The following is a 19,304-nucleotide window of genomic DNA, read 5'->3' as shown; positions in this document are numbered from 1 at the left end:
CAACACTTGATCCATGCAAAAAAAAAAAAATTGTGGTGACTGGATAAATCACACTTTAGTCAGTTAAACATTGGAGAAAGAATGGACGAATGAAAGAAAGAGAGTATTGTGTTCTGTCAATGTTATTTTAGGGATACAGTTGTAGAAGTCAGAGATCTGAGATTTACTGCAACAAAAGTGTCTTCATTCTAGTCCAACTAAAAAGGGCAAGTGGCCAACTAAATACACAAAACCTGACAGCTGGTATGATGATAGAGAAAGAGAGAGAGTAGAATAAAGGGAATGTGATAGAGGCAGGAAAAGGACTGAGGTAGCTTAATTAAATACTCAATAACGAAGGAGTGAGGGATGGTGGAGGAGAGAAGGAAAGAAGTAGACAAAATGTTCTCCTCAGAAAGGCCTTGGACTTCAGCTAAATGTTTTCAGTAATAGTTTTGTTCCTTGGAGCATTGTAAATTTTAATGAATGATAAAAAACCAATTATCAGTAGTCACATTTTAATACATGAACCAGCCATCTGACCTTTTCATAGGGAGCCAAGAAAATGGCCCTCCAGCAAAATATTTTTTTCCCCTTCTGTCTTTGCTTCTCATTTAAAATAAATGTATTTTTAAAAGACTCTCTTTACCATTTCTCAGGCATATTTTACAGACACATTTTACAGATTTTGTATCATACCTGAGTATGAGTGAAGTCAATTTAAAACAAAATTTTAACCTGTTTACATTTTTTAGTTCTTTAATTTTAAATTCAATTAAACACACTTGTCATTTTTATTCTGTAGTGAGAACAGTATTCGGATCTCATTTGTATTGTTTTCTTATTTATACTTTAGAATTTTATAAATTATAATGATTTTAAGTGATATATCTAATCATTTACAATAATTGTAATGTAATAATAATTATACAATTTTATATATTTATTAAATTTTATATGCATTTTAATATTTTGATGCTTTAAATTCTTAAATGTTTCATTGGAAAAACTACTTTTTGTGGTTTTGCAAGGCAGGTTTTTTCATTGACCTTGCTATAGATCTTGCCACACTCCCTACATTATATTCAACCATGTACACAAGTTTATTTTCATCCATCCAGTAACTTCATTGTGACTGATATGGCTGAGTGCTATTGCTGTTTGCACTTTAAATCAGCATGTGGAAACTAGAATTTCCTCACTACACAAAGAGTGTAAGATTCAGTGTCTCCATGAAATTGAGTCTCTCTCCTTCTCTCTCTTTCTCTCTTCCTTCTCTCGCCAACTCTTTCTTAACTCTTAGAATCTTTCAGTTATATATTTGTCCTTGAAGTTTTACATAGTTTCATCTATTTAACATGAAGGCCACATCTTTGCTCTACCATGCAGCTTTTTCCAGTTTCTCAAAGGATTACTGAGATTTGAAACATGCTGGAATTGCTTCAGGTGTGGCACTATTCTGCTCAGTTTCAGTGAGACAAAAAAGAAGTGAGACAGGTGAAATGATTTAGAAGACAGACAGGTTTGAAAAGAATCACTTGAAGTACGGATTCTGAAGGACAATCTTGTTCTTATCTGGGAACAAGTGAACAAAACAGAAAAGCTTCATAAATCCTTTTGCTTTTGTTGAGAAATACCATTTTATATTTATTGTATCAAGACATACAGACACACAGAGAAAGAGTATTGTTTGTGGCAATGGATAAATCCTGTTGCATGAGCTTCTAACCATCTAAAATGTGATGGTAGTGTGAGACTGAGAATTCTGTAACTTATTGCTATATGTCAGCACAATTACCCACAGTCCTGTGAAAACCGGAAAAACAAAAGACTCCAACATTCCCATAAAAAAGTCTAGATTATTCAGATAAATGTCTTATTAAAAGCCAAGGAGATAAGCATGCTGCCTGCCAAATATGGCAACTTCCTGTCCATCTCCTAATGAGCTGTCATAAAGATGACTGATTGCACTGGGAACAATGAAATCTTTCATATCTGAGCTGAGAGGTCTTTTGTTCAACCCCAGTTGCATTTGGGAGACCTCCCGAACGACAGCCTTTTGTCAGCGTAAAAGAGGAAGGCCTGATTAGACACGCCAGGGATGTGAAATTTCTCTAATGAAAGGACTATTGTAGGATATTGTCTCAATACAACAGCAGGGCGGATATTGCAGTCGTTTTTCTCACAAAAGCTCAATGGCTAAAGTCAGGCCAGAACCTTTTATCAATGTGCAAAATATTCCAGTTCAATAATGACAAGACCCCATTCACTCTGTGATGTGACATATTGGACAAGCACCCCAGAACAGCAACTGATATCTATTTCTGCAAATAAACGTCTGATATTATTGGGTTGGTGATGTATCTGCTGATAATTTTAAAGTTTAAAGTGTTTGCCTTAAGGGGCTACATCATTTTCTCACATGGGTCATTCTTAAAATGTTATAAACAAGTCCCTTAAATAGTCAAGATACTCAACATAAAGGGCATAATACTATATCTACCAGTTTAGTATAACATGAAATAAAAAAATGCTTTGGACTTTTTTTTTATTTGTTTGAATTTGGAAAGTGCCTGAAAATTTACCCTGTCCTCTTAATTTGTTACACTGCGTCTGTGACATTTATACTTATTTAATCATTTTTGGAGGGTTATGTAATTAACAGTATAAATCATTTTTTAAATGTTAAACTTCAAAGAAAATCTTTTTTTTTTTTTTTTTTTTGAGAATGGCCCACATGGGTTTCTTAGACTCAGGTCCAGCTTATCCTGGTCTAAATGACACTTATTTAAAGTGTTTTAAAATTCCTAGTCTAGTTTAGCTAAGTGGCTGGGACTCTAAACATCTGCTGTTGTTTTTTCTTTTCAGCTCATTCAAAAACCAGCTTCCACATTTATATCAGACACACACACATACACACCACATACACACACACCTCATAACATCTTTGATCCCTTCTAAACCTCGGCCGTGTCCAACAGTGTATGAGTAAGAAACTAAAAATGACTAATGACTCTTATACCGTCTGTTGCCTGCTGGATCGAGGCAGGAATTATTGGCGCGGGAGGAAGCGAGGTGAGGCAGGGAAAGGCTTTATCCTTGAGAAAGCGCGTTCTCTGACATTGGCAGCATCTTGCTGTTGGTGCAGCTTTAGGGCACTTTTACGTTGGCCATAAAATATGACTTTGTCTGAGCCCCATTTGTTTTGCAATCGTTTCCCCGTGAGGGAGGTGAGGCTAAACTATGGTGATATAGTGACTCCTGCACCCCAGAACTCTACTTTATGGAGCCATTAAGAAGTCCCAACCTACCACAATTTCTTAAAGTGCTCAATAACTTTGTATGCTGACTGTGTCGTTCTGTTGAAGTTGTAGCTTTTAAAGTTTTGAGGATGACATTTTGCCAATATATAATGAAAATGAAGGCCGGTGTGTGCACACACAAACACCAACAGAGAATACAAAATGGGAGGAGATGGCACCTGTCACCTCACATTACACAGCAAAGGTAGACATTTGATTTAGAAGGTTGACTGCATCCCATAAATTCAGGTCTTCCTCGTGTTTTTTTCTTTCTCTTTCTCTGCTCTGAAAATGATGGATGGGAAGACATTTAGATGATCAACCAGGGAGCCATATTTGATAACCAAGAAATTGTGGCTACCTAATCAGTGAACTTTATCATTTCATTGAAGTTAATCTGTTGCAAGTATACTGAACTGATTTGTGATAAAAATTAAAAGTGTAGTTTCAAATAATTTCTATTGAGTTAGCTAAAAACAACAGCATTGCATGAAATGAGCACATTGTGGCAGATTAACCAACAGTAACACTGATCACCGTAATGGTGACACAACCCCTTGAAATGTTCTTGAAATCTACCTAACTGTACATGTGGCCAAAAACAATACCATGAAAGAGGTATTGTTCGATCTCTAAAAGAAACCAGTTGTTTAATTTTCAGTCTGTTCTCAAAATGTTTGTGCCTCTGTGACCTGCCCATTGACTCAGTTCAATTTCAGTTTGTGTCTGAAGGGAAAGCAATTTTGGCTTATAATAAAGGCTTTGACAGAAAAAAAGAACAAGAAAGAATGTGAGTTAACACGCTGGGGGTAAAAATACAACACCAGAAAATCTGAATTATGTCAGCAACACACTCATAAACTCAGATAATGTTAATGAATTCATTCTAAACATGGCTCTAAACGATTCCAGATTGAATAAAGGATATGTTCAGTCTGAAACTGACGTCAGAGAGCTTATCTCTCTTATTTGTGTGGAAAAACATTCATGACTGAGTCTTGCATCATTGTATTATTCCTGATAATGTCATAGTCTTGTTTCATACAGCACAGAGTAATTGATTTTGATTAACGATTGATTTGATTGATTAGCGGTTGTTTACAGCAGTTTGTACAGTGGAGGGCTGTCTGGGTATTGCAGGGACCGCAGAGGGTTTTGAGAGAATAAGCTGGCACCTAAGTACAGCTGCTTTGTTCTGCTGGATTTGTGTGGCAACACCAGCAGTAGAAATCACAAGTAGAAGGGAAAAAAAATGCTCCCATCCCACTGGCAGCCGCCCAGTCTAGGAAGGTATTGTCTTCCGTAATTGTTCCGGAAAAAGAGAGCGCCAAGACAATGAAGCTAACAAGCTGTCTGTGGAATCCTTAATTTAAGAGCCTAGTGATAAAAACAGATTTCAATTTCGGTTCCTTCCCTCCCTCTCTCCCTCCTCCATATTCTCTCGCTGTCTCTGCAGCAGTGTAATATATGCAGTGAGAAGGTCATGGTGTTGTGATTCCAGTGTGAGATGAATGCAGTGGAAAACACACTCGCTCAAACACACAAACACACAATGTCATACAAATGCAATGGCCTGCAGCCCAATGATGACAACACAAAATCATCCAGCAGCTTCATTAAATGAAATGGCCTCCTTATGTCACAATTCCCAGGGAAGAGAACATTTACGGTTTCTGATAGCTTCTTGGTCAACCCAGCTGTATTTTATGTAGCGCAGCATCAGTACAGCTTTAATAAACCTGAAAACATTTACGTTTGGTGATTTATATAAAGAATTCTAATGTAATTATGGATCGGTTGTCTTAGTGGATCTCGCACTTGCATTCTTCCACCGATGCGGATGGAACACTGTATTAAAATACTTTGATCGAGTTTCCTGCACCACTTATTCAGTGTTAGCAGATGGAAAACCATTTAGTTTGGTGAAACAGAATAATCTGATTCTGGAGCGAATCTGATGACGTGGAGCTTTTTATTAAATTATATACACAGCACAACTAGTGTAGTTTAATTTCTGAACAAATTACTAACGTACTAATTAATGAGTAATTTCCTTTTAGTGAATTAAAACAAAACTGTTCTGCTAGTTTAGTCTGATTCCTGAATGAATGATTCTTTTTTGTGAATCAAGCACATACAGCTACTAACGATGAGACTAAAATCAGTGAACCTACTGACTTTTTGTTCATTATCATTACTATTTTAAATAATAAAAGTAAAAAAAAAAAGATAAATAATAAAAATGTGTTACCTGATGTTTTATATTGTTTTATATGTATTAGGAACTTAAAGAATCAGTAATAAAACTGTGAGTAAACCAGAATCGTTAAATTATTTACAATTCCCATTCCTCGATGTAATACACAAGGTATTTCACAACAATTTGGTCAGCACTGTATGAACGTGTCTTTAGCTCAGCATCAGTAAACCCCTTTTTTAGCTAAAATTCAGACCTGCAACATTTAGACCCAAAATCTTCAACTAGCAACATGTAAAGACTGACCATAAGGAGAAATGTTACATCACTGTTATAGGTCATTAGAGCTGACATTTCCAGAGTGTGATCATCTTTTCCTGGCCGCGGGTCCAGCTGGAATACACTAATGATTACAGCAGAGGCCTGCGAGGTTTGCAGATGGATCAGAAATGAATATGTATCTCCACATTTGCACACACAGCTTAAAACTCCCATTAGAGAAAGAATGTGAGAGCACGTACACATAAGCTCTGCTGGCCTCTTAAGTAGAAAGAAATGTGAACTAGTGATAAGGCTAAATCCAAGAGGGCCGAGGATTAACTAAGGATGTGAGTCTTTGTTTAACCCATGACCTCTGAGATCATTTAGTCATCCAGGATTCACACTGGCTGGTTTAAAGGTTGTGACCTTATACAGATTTTCCAAAGACATTGATGACTATGTCAAAGGTCACATGGTCACTATGCTGTGGAGTATTTTAGTGAAATTACTAGAAATATTGGGGCTTATATTACAAATTTTAGCATAAAATTGTTTTTAAAAATTCTGAATTTTGCTTTAGGCACTTAGCAACAAGTAAACTACATTCTATTCTTCTTTCTGTCAGAGAAATGATCAGTATCAATTAATTTTGCATGGACAGAAATTTTGATAAATTCTTCCGATTTCTATGGAGCCACGCACATGACATGCAAGAAAAAAGTAAATTGTGCGCACGATTTACAATTTTGTTCCTTCGAGTTGCTCAATTGTGCAGACGATTTACTATTTCGCTCCCTCGATTTGCTTAATCATGCACACGATTAACTAATTTGTTCCCTCGATTTATAAACCATGCACACGATTGAGAAAATCAAAGGAACAAATTAGTAAATAATGCGCACAATTTACTAATTTTTTCCCTCGATTTATAAATCGTGCGCACGATTTACTAATTCATTCCCTCGTTCCCTCGGGGCTCCGTAGATTTATTTTGTCTGTACTGTTCAAGTTTGACAAGATTGATTTAGATCTATTTTGTCCCATTTACCTCACATAAAAACTAAATGTTACATGTCATTCAAGTGAATTCTTCTTTAGAAAGTGGTTCTTAGCCAGAATAAGCTACACTGTCAGAAAAAAGTGTCAGAAAAAAGTACGGTGCTTGTCACTGGGGCAGTACCCTAAGGTACAAAGGTAAAAAGGTACTAATATGTACCTTTAAGGTACAAATATGCACTTTTAAAGTACTAATATGTACCTTTAAGGTACTAATATGCACCATTTAGGGGTAAGTAAGGTACAAAGATGTACCTTTTCACTTTTGTACCTTAGGTTACTGCCCCAGTGACAAGCACCGTACCTTTTTTTCTGACAGTGAACGTGGATGACACTTAAATATTTGTCTCTTTGAGACTAGATTATCCACGACCTGCAACAAAATGTATGCTGCTTTTCTTTTTAGGTGGTTTAGTAGTTTTCTCCCACGATTGACGTAATTATCATAAAGGAAACAGATGTACTTTTTTTATCTTTAGCTGAGCTGTGCCATCACTTAAACTGCACACTTGACACTATTTTCAAAACAAAAGCTGCTTTGCTTGTCATATATTTGTTACTATTGTTTTCCTGTCAGTGTCCATCATTAACTGGAAGTGTTTTTTATAAATGAAAGTTAAAATGATGAGGAACCACATAATAGGCTGGCACATAGAAAAAGGCTGTTGAAACAAGCAGTTGTTAATTAATATAGCCTATTCATGCATTCCACTTTCTACAGGCTGGGAATGTTCACTAGCTCAAGAGGCCATTCACACGTAGAGTTTACCCTGAACCCTCACATGCAATTAGCTATCCTTCCTATCCTAATTACTGCCATTCATTCCTTATCAATAAGAGTCACTGGTAAGCAACTACTCACAACACAAACACCCACATGGAGAAACACACTTCCACATACTCACAGTGCAGGTGCAGGAGAGATACAAATTAACACACTGTCACAGCTCATCAAAGCCCACAACAGACAGCAAATGTTATTTAAACCAAACACTCAAGAAACAGTGAGAAAATCTCCTTCTCATTAGGATCCATTATCTGCTTTCCTGCCTGGATTGTTTTGATCAGAGCATGTGTATAAGAAAGAATTTGAGCATCCTAATTAGGTCATCATGTGGCATCCCTCTCAAATCATGTATGAGCTTTAAGTTAAATCTGGTATTTTAATCACTTTATGAGCATTTTATTTACATCATGATTCCTTGCTTTTCTCTCCTCCACTTCAAGCCCAGAAACCCCACCGTCTCCCATGGCAACGGCTAATGAAGGTCTGTCACAGCAGTGGTGTCACCGCCCGCTGCCTGTCACTACTATCGCCATGGCGATCGGTTCGCCCCATCCTCCGCAGCCACCAATCAGGTGAAGTGGAGCGCTGATCGATTGGGCCGTGCCTCGGGCTGACGTTTCCCACTGCTCTCCGAGACAAATGAGAGGGACAGACAGAGCAGTCAAATAAAACAACAGCGCTTTTAGTGGTACATCCAGAATATCTGCGTCACATGATTTATGTGAGGCTAGATTAGTTCAATCAAGATAAAGTGGATTATTTGTCAGCGCGAGCCCCAACCAGACGCGTGTTAAGTCATAATTGCTGGAACTTTTAATGTATGGCCCATGTCATTCTGAATGAAGGTCATTGAGGTTACAGTCTGAATGAGGGTCTGTGAGAACAGATTCTGAAAGGTATCAATATGAATGCAAGTCTGTGAAGTAACAGTCTGTGTGAGGTACCGGCCTGTGAGTGCTTTGTCTCAAATCTACTAAAGGCTGACCCACACTAAAAGATTTTTAAAATCTTATCAGATTTTCAAAATGTGAGAGACAACAATCTAATGATGGGCGATTTCGAAACACTGCTTCATGAAGCTTCAAAACCTTTACAAATCTTTTGTTTCGAAATCAGTGGTTCGGAGCGTGTATCAAACTGCCAAAGTCATGGGATTTCTGTAAACAAGGCTTTGTTACATCATTACTGTTTTGAAACTTTTCGAAATTTCAATGGTTCACCGCTGGTGGGCGATCTCTGTGAACCCATGAATCATGTGGATTCACTGAGATCGCCCCCTAGAGGCAAACCATTGAACAGGTGTCTATGGGTTTTACCTGATCTCTGATCAGTTTTATAAATTTGTAGATGTTTTAATTAGACATTAGTATAATTAAAAGAAACAACAGTACCATAGTTAATTGTCTCTTATTGGCCTGTTTAGCTAAGCCATCCATAAAATAAAGCAAAATAGCCCTGAAACTTGATAAAAGAACACATATTATACCGACACTTGATATTTAATCTTATTATGTTTAGTTAATGGCATTTGATAGATTTTACTTTCAATAAACTATTTGCAATGTGTTTGTAAAAGGTGTTTTTATCCATGTTTGGACAGAGTTTTTGTTACTTGCCACAGCAGGGGTCACCAGCGTGTGGAGTTTTGAACGCCTTGAAACAGTGAATCATTGCTTCAGTTGAATCGAAGCTTTGAAAAGGTTTGGATTCATCCAACATCCAACATTTTGAATATTTACGATTTGAGACTGGTGCAGCCCTTATGTTCTTTCAAGCAGATTCAATCACTCTTAACACACCTCACACCACAGGATAATCTGATAAAATAATCTGTAGAACCATCAAGATAATCTGGACTTTACCTAGGATTGTCGGAAGGGGAGAATTGGGCCTAAAATCAGCCTGATTATCTTTTAGTGTGGGTGCCTTAAGAGCGTTTTTAGGTATCATAATTGTGCTCCTGATGTGAAAGTGTCTCAAATAGTAGGCAGTATAGTGGCTCTAAAAAGTAGTCATCTTAAAATTAAGACAAAAAAAAATGTTTAAATGAATTGCGGTTTTCAAATTTAGTGAAATATGCCCATAATGTGATGTTATAAAACAGATAGTTTTGACTCTGAATTCTGACGTTGAATTCACTGTATAGCCTAGTTTATAAATGTAAGTTGTGAAATAAAAATAATTCTTAAATAAGAATTTATGATTGCACCACATTGTCATATGTGCTCCATTTTTCATGTGTGCTCATTACATTAATGTGTTTTATTCATTCATTTGCATTGCCAGCTATGGTAATGTCAGAATCAGTAAGTGATGCTATTTACACAGCGTAACAAAAGCTATTAATGAAGTTGCTGTCAACAAAGGGTGTCTAAAGTAGAGTAAATTAGTTACTGATGAGGTTCTAATTCAGTTAAGATGCTGCAAGTACACAGCTAACTATATAAGCGGAAAACAGATAGTCACCTATATATAGGCATATAGGTTTTGAGAGAAAGTGTGGGATGTTAGATTGCATGAGGGTGTTTGAGGTATCATTATGTATTTTAGTGTGTCACAACATCTCACAGAACAATCATATCAGGAGAAAACATCTGCCAAGGTGGCAAGTAAATAAAATAAGATTTTACTGAATAAAGTAATAATAAAGTAAGATGTCTCTAAAAGAAATCACTTTGTGCAGTGTTGATGACACATGTTCATAAGACTAAAGTTTCACCCTGAATAATGATGTTGTCACATGGATTGTAGCATTAGATACAGATCTCTAACATTCTTTAGTCAACGCCATTATCCTCTACAGAAATCCATATTTTACGCTTTTGAAGGTACAGCTATTGATGTGCTACAGTCTCTCCTGTTCTTTATAATACTTGCATTTGCAGCAGTTGTGAATGTCAATATATTAAAGAAGGTTTACTGGTTTAGTTTATCACAGAATGCCCTTATTTTCTTCCTCTTGTCTTATAATGTGACTACAATGTGTTGAACAGTGACAACGAAGAGAAAATGGTGAGATCTTCTGTTGTGTATTGCAGTGTCAAAGTTCATTCTGTTGAATCAAGCAGAGAGTTTTCTGTTGAACTGTGTGATTCTGTCAAAGAGCTGCTCTTTGAGAACAATGGATTTTGACAGGAGAGGAACTCTTGAGACTTACATCATGAAGCTTCTCTCTCAGCATGTGGGGTATAAGGAGATGTGTGTATATATGTGTATATATTATTTATATGTGTATATAATATATTTTTAAATGAAAGGCAGGACTTCCTTTCCTGCTCCTCTGTAAAATGTATTATTATATGCTGGAATGTATTTATGTATAGCAGGCTTAGTTTAAATTCATATGAAAAAAACAAAACAAAAACGAAATGCAATGGTGGGAAGAAAGGAGGAGCAAAAACAATAGACTGTCAGTCAAACAGAGAAAGATGCCCTCTCTTACGTTCTCACTTTATTTCGTCGACAGGTGGTATCACCTAAGACCTCCCAACTCTGCCACTCGACACAAAGTCATCCATCACCACAGCAACAGCGCCTGTCATTGCCTGGGAAGCGAGGGACTGCTAGGGCAGATGGAAAGGGAGGCAACTCGACTGGCCGTCCAGCATCAGGTGGTCTGGGAATGATAAAGAGAGAAAGAGGCTGAAGTTTAAAAATGGAAAAATAACTTTCTTTTTGACATACAGGCAGTGATGACAGGCATGTCTGTGACTGGAGCTTCCAGCTAGAAACTCCAGAACGAAATATCCCAAGCCTTCTCAAAAAGAATAGCCGAATCTGACCCTTTTTGTGCAAAGCCTCTGACCCACAATATGTACGTCTTGGTGATAGAGGGTCAAAATCAGATATTGTTCCTGTGAAAGCTTTGGTCATGTGTCACTGGACACTGATGTTGGCTTTAAACGCATGGAAATGTTTCATCCCAGGTCAGTGGCATCTTTCCTGAAAGGCAGTAGTACTGTTTCAAAGCAGGCGACCTAAAGGAAAAATTTATTTCATTCAGAGTTTTCTTTGACATACTGGAAACTTTTGAAGGGAGAACACTCATCAGACTGTATTCTGTCTTGGAGAATGCGCCCCACATCTTAATGACACACTGATGAAACAAAAGAGCGTATTCAGTACATGTCTGATTGCACTAAAATGCCATAAAGAGAGACAAGACATACTTTGTTCAATCTTGTCAGCAATCAAATGATCCAAACCATCGCTCAGCTAAATATAGAATAGAGGAGGCTAGTTTTGACACTTTTTAGTGCAGTGAATATTTCTCAGGGTATGTTGGTTTTTGAAAGTCTTTGTATTTAAAGTTTCTGTATTGGTGCATACTGTACCTAAAAGCCTTAGCTACAAAAAAAAAAAAAAAAAAAAGCTGTTGAACATTTCACCCAAGTTATTTTGCAAAAAATACATTTATTTATTTATTTTAACTTTACATCTCTGAAAATGCAATTCTCAGGGGAATCATTAGTAGTTTTTTGTTTGCTTAATATTTTTATCTGATTTTCCAGTGTGTGTTGGTTTCAAATATTTAAAAACAATGTTTGGATGGGATTAGTTTCCTAAATTATGGTTAAGTTACAATTATTAATATAGGACATCTGTGATTTTCATGTACAGACAGGATTGGGATCACTAAATCCCAAGAAGATGCACCATACAGTACAAAAAATAAGATTTATGGCATTCTGTACAAAAACAAAACATATATAACTACAGACTTTTCTGACCAGATTGAATTACATTTCTTAAAGGTCCTTCAGTGTACATCAGTAAAACACAAATTTACCATATTCTTAATGGTATTCTTAATTATTCTTAAGTCTGAATAGTCATAAAGAGTGATAATAAAATTCTTCAAATTTCTATAAAAACTTTTTGTTTGGTGTTTGTTTGTTTGAAAGCTTCAGCATCAACATACTTCACATGAGTTAAATAATGTCTTATTTGAAGCCTTTTTATGTGTAGATCAAACCACACCATTAAAGCACAGCTCTTATGTTTCATCTCGAGTTTACACACAACAAAGCACTAATTAGCAGACGACAATCACATCAGTCCTGTTTTCACCAGCTTAAATGACACTGACAAACATTGGGGACTAGATTATATGGTTTAAACAAACACCACTCCAGTTATGATGATTACTTATGAATATAATAATTACATACTCCCAAAAGCTACACAACATGCTACTTTGCTAACAGCACTATCCCCTGGGACACTTCTTGAGGTTTATGGGTAAATTTCAGGCCCTCTGATAACCGGTAATGGATGTCTACTGAAAGTCTCTTACAATATATACTGTTCAAAAAAATTAAAGGAACACTTTTTAATCAGAGAATAGCATCAAGTCAGTTAAACTCCTGGGATATTGATCTGGTCAGTTAAGCAGCAGAGGGGGTTGTTAATCAGTTTCAGCTGCTTTGGTGTTCATGAAATTAACAACAGGTGCACTGATGGGCAACAATGAGACTAGCCCCAAAACAGGAATGGTTTTACAGGTGGAGGCCACTGACATTTTTTTCGCTACTCATCTTTTCTGACTGTTTTTCACTAGTTTTGCATTTGGCTAGGGTCAGTGTCACTACTGGTAGCATGAGGTGATACTTGGACCCTACAGAGGTTGCACAGGCAGTCCAACTCCTCCAGGATGGCACATTAATACGTGCCATTGCCAGAAGGTTTGCTGTGTCTCCCAGCACAGTCTCAAGAGCATGGAGGAGACTCCAGGAGACAGGCAGTTACTCTAGGAGAGCTGGACAGGTCCGTAGAAGGTCCTTAACCCATCAGCAGGACCGGTATCTGCTCCATTGTGCAAGGAGAAACAGGATGAGCACTGTCAGAGCCTTACAAAATGACCTCCAGCAGGCCACTGGTGTGAATGTCTCCGACCAAACAATCAGAAACAGACTTCATGAAGGTGGCCTGAAGGCCCGACATCCTCTAGTGGGCCCTGTGCTCACTGCCCGGCACCGTGGAGCTTGACTGGCATTTGCCATTGAACACCAGAATTGGCAGGTCCAGAATTCAGTGTTGCCCTGGTCCAGATCTGGGAGGAAATACCCCAGGACACCATCCGTCGTCTCATTAGGAGCATGCCTCGACGTTGTCAGGCACGCATACAAGCACGTGGGGGCCATACAAACTACTGAGTACTATTTTGAGTTGCTGCAATGAAATTTAAGCAAAATGGACTAGCCTGCTGCTTCATTTTTTCACTTTGATTTTCAGGGTGTCTTTGAATTCAGTCCTCTGTAGGTTGATAGTTTTCAGTTCCATCAAACGATGTGGCATCCTTTCATTCCTAACACATTACCCAGTCCATATCAGTATAGATATCCAGCATGATATTTTTCCCCATTGAGATCTGATGTGTTTTCCAAGTGTTCCTTTAATTTTTTTGAGCAGTGTGTATATGTATATGTGTGTATATATATATATATATATATATATATATATATATATATATATATATATATATATATATATATATATATATAGGCCTAAACGTGTGTGTGTGTGTGTGTGTGTGTGTGTTGTACTGCATTCTGGTAAATTTATTAATTCTATACTTAAATAGCTTTAAATAGTAAAGTCAAATTAAGTATTTCTATACTCAAAAAAAAAAAATTCAAAGTTCATGTTTGTAGGGCAGCCCAGCTATTTTTTTGTGACACACTGTTCTGTGTTGCTTTGTCCTTCTACTGTTAGAAAGACAGTTTTGACAGCAAGAGACACATAATAGAAACGGTGAAAGGAAATACGGATGTGGCTTAATTGGGGTAATTTAAGTGAGTGTGTGAGAGAGGATGTGTGTTGTTTGCTGCTCTCCTCTCTGAATGGTCTCTTTTGATCAAACTGATGCTATTGATGCAGAAAGAGAAAGAACAACACTTGACTTCAGCCTCCTTTGAAGAAGAGATGGATTGAGAACAAAAAAAATGATGGTCAAGAGAAAATGGTGGAACAGAAGTGCATGCTGGGAAAATAAAGTGCGAAATGTTCCTATTCACTTTTTGAGTAAGGCTGTTTCTCACCACATATGAAAGCAGACATTTTTTTTTTCGCCACTTACGTTACGAGGATACAGCATTCACAATGTCAGCGTAAGCAGAGTGTGGCAGAAAATATGTTCAAAATGTTTTGCAATATTGGCATTTATAAAGCTACATATAATAATGGTTAGTTTTATTTTCCTTTTCTTGTAGATTAATTAGGCTACCAATTGTATGTAAATGTGACACGCCTCCTCATGTAAATTATAGCCTGTTGACAATCATGTTTGTGATTGTCAATGGTACACTCACCATAGCCATTTTATAATTCATGGCCATTATTAAAATAAATAATCATAGTATAGTAACAGTGCTGCTACATTTACGCATTGCTCATCCTCGCACAGGAGTTGCTTCAAGAAGTTAAGAGGAAATAGAGTTTATAGACTGATGCAGCAGTGGAGTGTGCCAGAAACCAATGAGGGAACCACATTAAGACTTAATATCCAAGTTGGTAACAGAACATAACTGAGCAGAAATGCCTCAGTAGTGAAGAACAGCAGAATTACAGGAACGACCCACAAAACGTAAGTTAGTAGAATATATTGTGTGTATTTCCTGCACCATTTTTCATTTATGCTTCTGCTGCATGCTTGAATCAGCGACACGGCAAAATAAATCATATTTTACCTGAGTTATCAATGCCTGTATTGAATCTGATGTAATCAAACCATCGTGGACCACAGTATTATGGCAATAAGCATTGAGTTTTTCTCAGTACAGACTATACTCAGCAAACACGCAAGTAGTGTAGTCCAATTCACAAACAAAAAACTCTTACAAAGCGGTTCTTTTTAGAGCATCAAAAACTCAGCAAGACCAAATCCATAACAAATGACTGTTATGAGCAGGTTTGTTTTAGTGGTTCAAATGCATACAGCGAGACCCATGTAATCTGATTCATGAACAAAAAGACAAGTTACTGGTTTGAGTCATTCTGATGAAGGATTCACTGAACTGAATCCCCCAAAGCGGTTATGAATCAACATCTGACTTACTGAACTCCAAGTTACCATTATTCTTGCAATTTGCACAAGAAAAATTAAGTATAATATAGCAAGTAGATTGAACCGAGGTATGCAACATTAGGAATGGAATAGAAATCATTTTCCCCAAGACTTGTTCTAGTTCAAGATAACAAGCTGGTATTAACAGTCTCATGGTGATAAGTTCTCTCATGGCACAGTGCTTAATTCAACTAGTCTGTCTCTCAAGATTTGAAATGGTAATGTAGCGAATTATGGCCGTAATTTTGCTGAAATGTCAATTTCACCAATTCTGTGTAGATCTTAAATACTCTGTGAAATTTTTTCCATATTATAATGGAACAATTTGAGTCATTATTTAGTTGAATAATCAAGGCCTAATGGAGGATTTTCTTTCTTTCTTTCTTTTCCTCTCAGTGTGGCAGCTACCACCTCCCTGCCTATCTGCAATTTCTCATTCTTGATTCTGTTTTTTCCCCACCCTTTTCTTGTGTTGTTTTCCTGTTTTTGTCTTTGCTCTGTAAAAGATGTGCTATAAAAGGGAATTAATCTGCAAAATGACTGTCTCATAAAAGTGTCCTGCAGCATGCTTTGCCTGCAGCTGAAGCCATTTCAAAAGTCAATTCTGAATGAAATGGTTCATGGAATCACTCCAAGACAGACAACATCACAGGGGTAATAGAATAGCATTGTTTTTGTTTCAAGGTTAATATCATGCATAATTAAAATTCCAATTATCTGGCTGGAGGGTTATTCTGAGCTATCTCATGAATATCAAACCATACAGAGAGCATGGAGTGTTTGTGCAGTTATAGAAAGAGCCTACGGTAGGTTTGGTCTCCATTAAAAGGTCAAGGTGTTCTGAACTTATCGCCCTGAGAAAAAGGCAGAGGACAGGTGTGAAAATAACTGGAGGTCTACAGAGGAAAGAGAGATGGAATGTGCCATGTTGTGTCTTAGACACGTAACTAGTGAACTGACCTTTGCATTTAGACTTTTAAGTTTATGAACTGATCAAGCATTTGAGGACTAACTTCAGATAGTGGTAATTTAGTCTAATGTTAAAGAGTTAGTTCACCCAAAAATAAAAATTCTGTCATTAATTACTCACCCTCATGTTGTTAGGCCGTAAGACCGCCGTTCATCTTCAGGACACAAATTAAGATATTTTTGATAAAATCCGATGGCTCAGTGAGGCCTCCGAACCACTGATTCAAAATAAAAGATGCGTAAAGCTTCAAAGCTTCATGAAGCATTCTTTTGAAATCGCCCATCTCTAGATATTGTTGAATAAAGTCGTTATTTTGGTTTTTTTGGGCACGCAAAAAGTATTCTCGTCGCTTCATAACATTAAGGTTGAACCACTGTAGTCACATGAACTGTTTTAAATATGTCTTTAATAGCTTTCTGGGCATTGAAAGTGTTAATTATCTTGCTAGCAATGGAGGCCTCACTGAGCCATTGGATTTTATCAAAAAATATCTTAATTTGTGTTCTGAAGATAAACGAAGGTCTAACGGATGTGGAATGACATGAGGGTGAGTAATTAATGACAGCATTTTCATCTTTGGGTGAACTAACCCTTTAAGGTTGTCTGTCTCTGTCAGACATGGCCTCCCAGTTTTATCTGGATATTTTGTTGTTGTTGTTGTAAAGTGCATGGCAGGGATGTGCGGAGAGTTCCTTGAAGGCAGGGGCTCAAATGTAAAAAGGGGCACTATAATAGGCCATTTTGCATCACCATTTTGCATCTCCTTGACCTAACACTAACAGCCTACATTTCACATAATAGGGCTGTAAATGGCATTTGGACTCGAATTTAACCAACTATGATAGTTTCATCAAATGGTAAATCAATAAGCAGTACATAAGAATAAATTGAACACTACTTACCATCAGTGTGACTTCTGGTACTGCAGGGTTTTGTGGCGTGCTTTGGAGTCAATGCACATCCAATTTTTAAACGATGCAATTCAATTGTAAAATGCGACAAACTGCAGATTCTTCTGTCCATTCAGAGTGTAAAGAATGATCCACACCTTTATTTTTCTTTTAGGTATTTCACCTTTGTTAAACAACTGAAAACCGACAGTGACTATGCAGTTTTAACTCCACTTCACATTGTCCAATGAAATTTGATAGGGATGCTCCAATCAGTATTTTTGCAGCTGATACTGACTACTGATTTCTTGTCATCATGATCTGCTGATACCTATACTGATCATTCAAGCTTTATATAAGTGATAAGTGAAAGCTCTCTCTGTTGACTGTCAGTGTTAACATTTTTTCTTTTCTTTTTTCAGATAAATACCACAGATGTTGCATTGGTTATAGCCTATTATTTACAGTAATGTTGTATATTGATGTTTTAATTGAGAATCAAATAAATAAGCACAACAAATATTTATTTTACTATTAACATTTTAATATGATGTTAAAAACCGAGCTTACGCAAAACACTATCCATATTAGGGTACTCTGGCTTATTAAAGAGCCTATAAAACTTTAAAACTGAACATAATTGTAGACTGTTAGTCAATGCAGTTACATTGTTACGCCAGCAGGTGGCGGCAAGGTTTGTCTTTATGAGTAGGTCGTCATTAAACTGTTCGTTAATTAATGCGCTTAAGATTAATTTATTAAAGATGCTGTATGGTTTTTTTTTTTTTTTTAATTGTAGCCTACTAAAGCACAAAAATACCATAATATGTTTGCAGAGATTTAGGAAACATGGTAAGTTTACATACTTGTTTCCCCAAAAACTATGTCACAGCCAGTTTGATCCCCTTCACCCGACCTACCCACACTCTAACGTGGGCAAATCAGGTAACGCTCTCAAAAACGCCCCTCTGTTTATGGCCTCGCCCACTGATCTGGTAACGCCTTTTACTGTCCTGCAGAGACCTGTACTTGATTTATTCTGCCAACGCAACCAATTTACCCAATAGTATTTCGACACCCCGGGTTGCCAGTTAGCGGAAAATACAACTAATTTCAGCCATGGTGGAAGCCAGCAAACAAAATAGGTCAGAGATCGCAGATTCTATCCGACCTAGTAAGCTCCAGAGGCATAACACGGACAAATCAACTCATCAACTTACATTGTAAGGCTTGTAGCCTGCCATAGACCCTTTTCACAGACTGTAATGATGCGTTTTAACGGTCATCAATATTGTAAATCCTGCAAAGTTTTTTATATTTACATTAAAAAAAAAAAAAAAAAAAGTATGTACATTTTATAACACTATACTTAGTAAATAGTCAGTCGCTCTGTTTTTTCCTCTTTTCGAAAGTTATAAAAACACTATTGTGGAGTTTTTATTTTGCTATTTGTGCAGTTGGAAACACAAAAAATATATATTTAACGAAGTCTCTTTCACCGCTATCCACAAGTTTCCTACGCCCCATGAGGCCTTGCGTCAAAAGTGGGAGTGTCTTCCGGTTCGAAGTAAACAAGCGAGACGAGACACTCATTCAAGATTTAGCGATTAAAAATTGCGAAAGTTTGGCCTTTATTTAAAGACTTAAGATATTTTACCCAACTATGACGACTTCCGCTTCTGAGAAACCCAGAAATGAAAAAACAAAACACAAAAAAAAAAAAAAAACAGGTAAGCGCAGCTGTACCCCCGAGTGAGCCCAGAAGATAACTTATGTGATAGCAAAATGACCTCGAGA

At 37.0% G+C, this 19,304-nt stretch overlaps 1 long non-coding RNA gene across 2 annotated transcripts; it reads right to left on the bottom strand.

The window, feature by feature from the left end:
• Window positions 1-6,936: 6,936 nt before the first annotated feature.
• LOC127498736 (uncharacterized) lies at window positions 6,937-17,748 on the bottom strand. Of its 2 annotated transcripts, none has more exons than XR_007925956.1 (3): window positions 17,520-17,748; window positions 11,025-11,198; window positions 6,937-8,205 (listed from the first exon to the last, which is right to left on the bottom strand). It is a non-coding gene; the product is annotated as an uncharacterized LOC127498736 (long non-coding RNA). The 2 variants fall into 2 exon arrangements; XR_007925957.1 differs by having other exon boundaries at window positions 11,033-11,198.
• Between the last annotated feature and the right edge of the window lie 1,556 nt (window positions 17,749-19,304).

Source organism: Ctenopharyngodon idella, chromosome 17, assembly GCF_019924925.1.
Source record: "Ctenopharyngodon idella isolate HZGC_01 chromosome 17, HZGC01, whole genome shotgun sequence".
In the NCBI taxonomy this organism is placed as follows: Eukaryota; Metazoa; Chordata; class Actinopteri; order Cypriniformes; family Xenocyprididae; genus Ctenopharyngodon; species Ctenopharyngodon idella.
The sequence above is the reverse complement of the archived record's forward strand: the minus strand, read 5'-3'. Positions and strand labels throughout refer to the sequence as shown.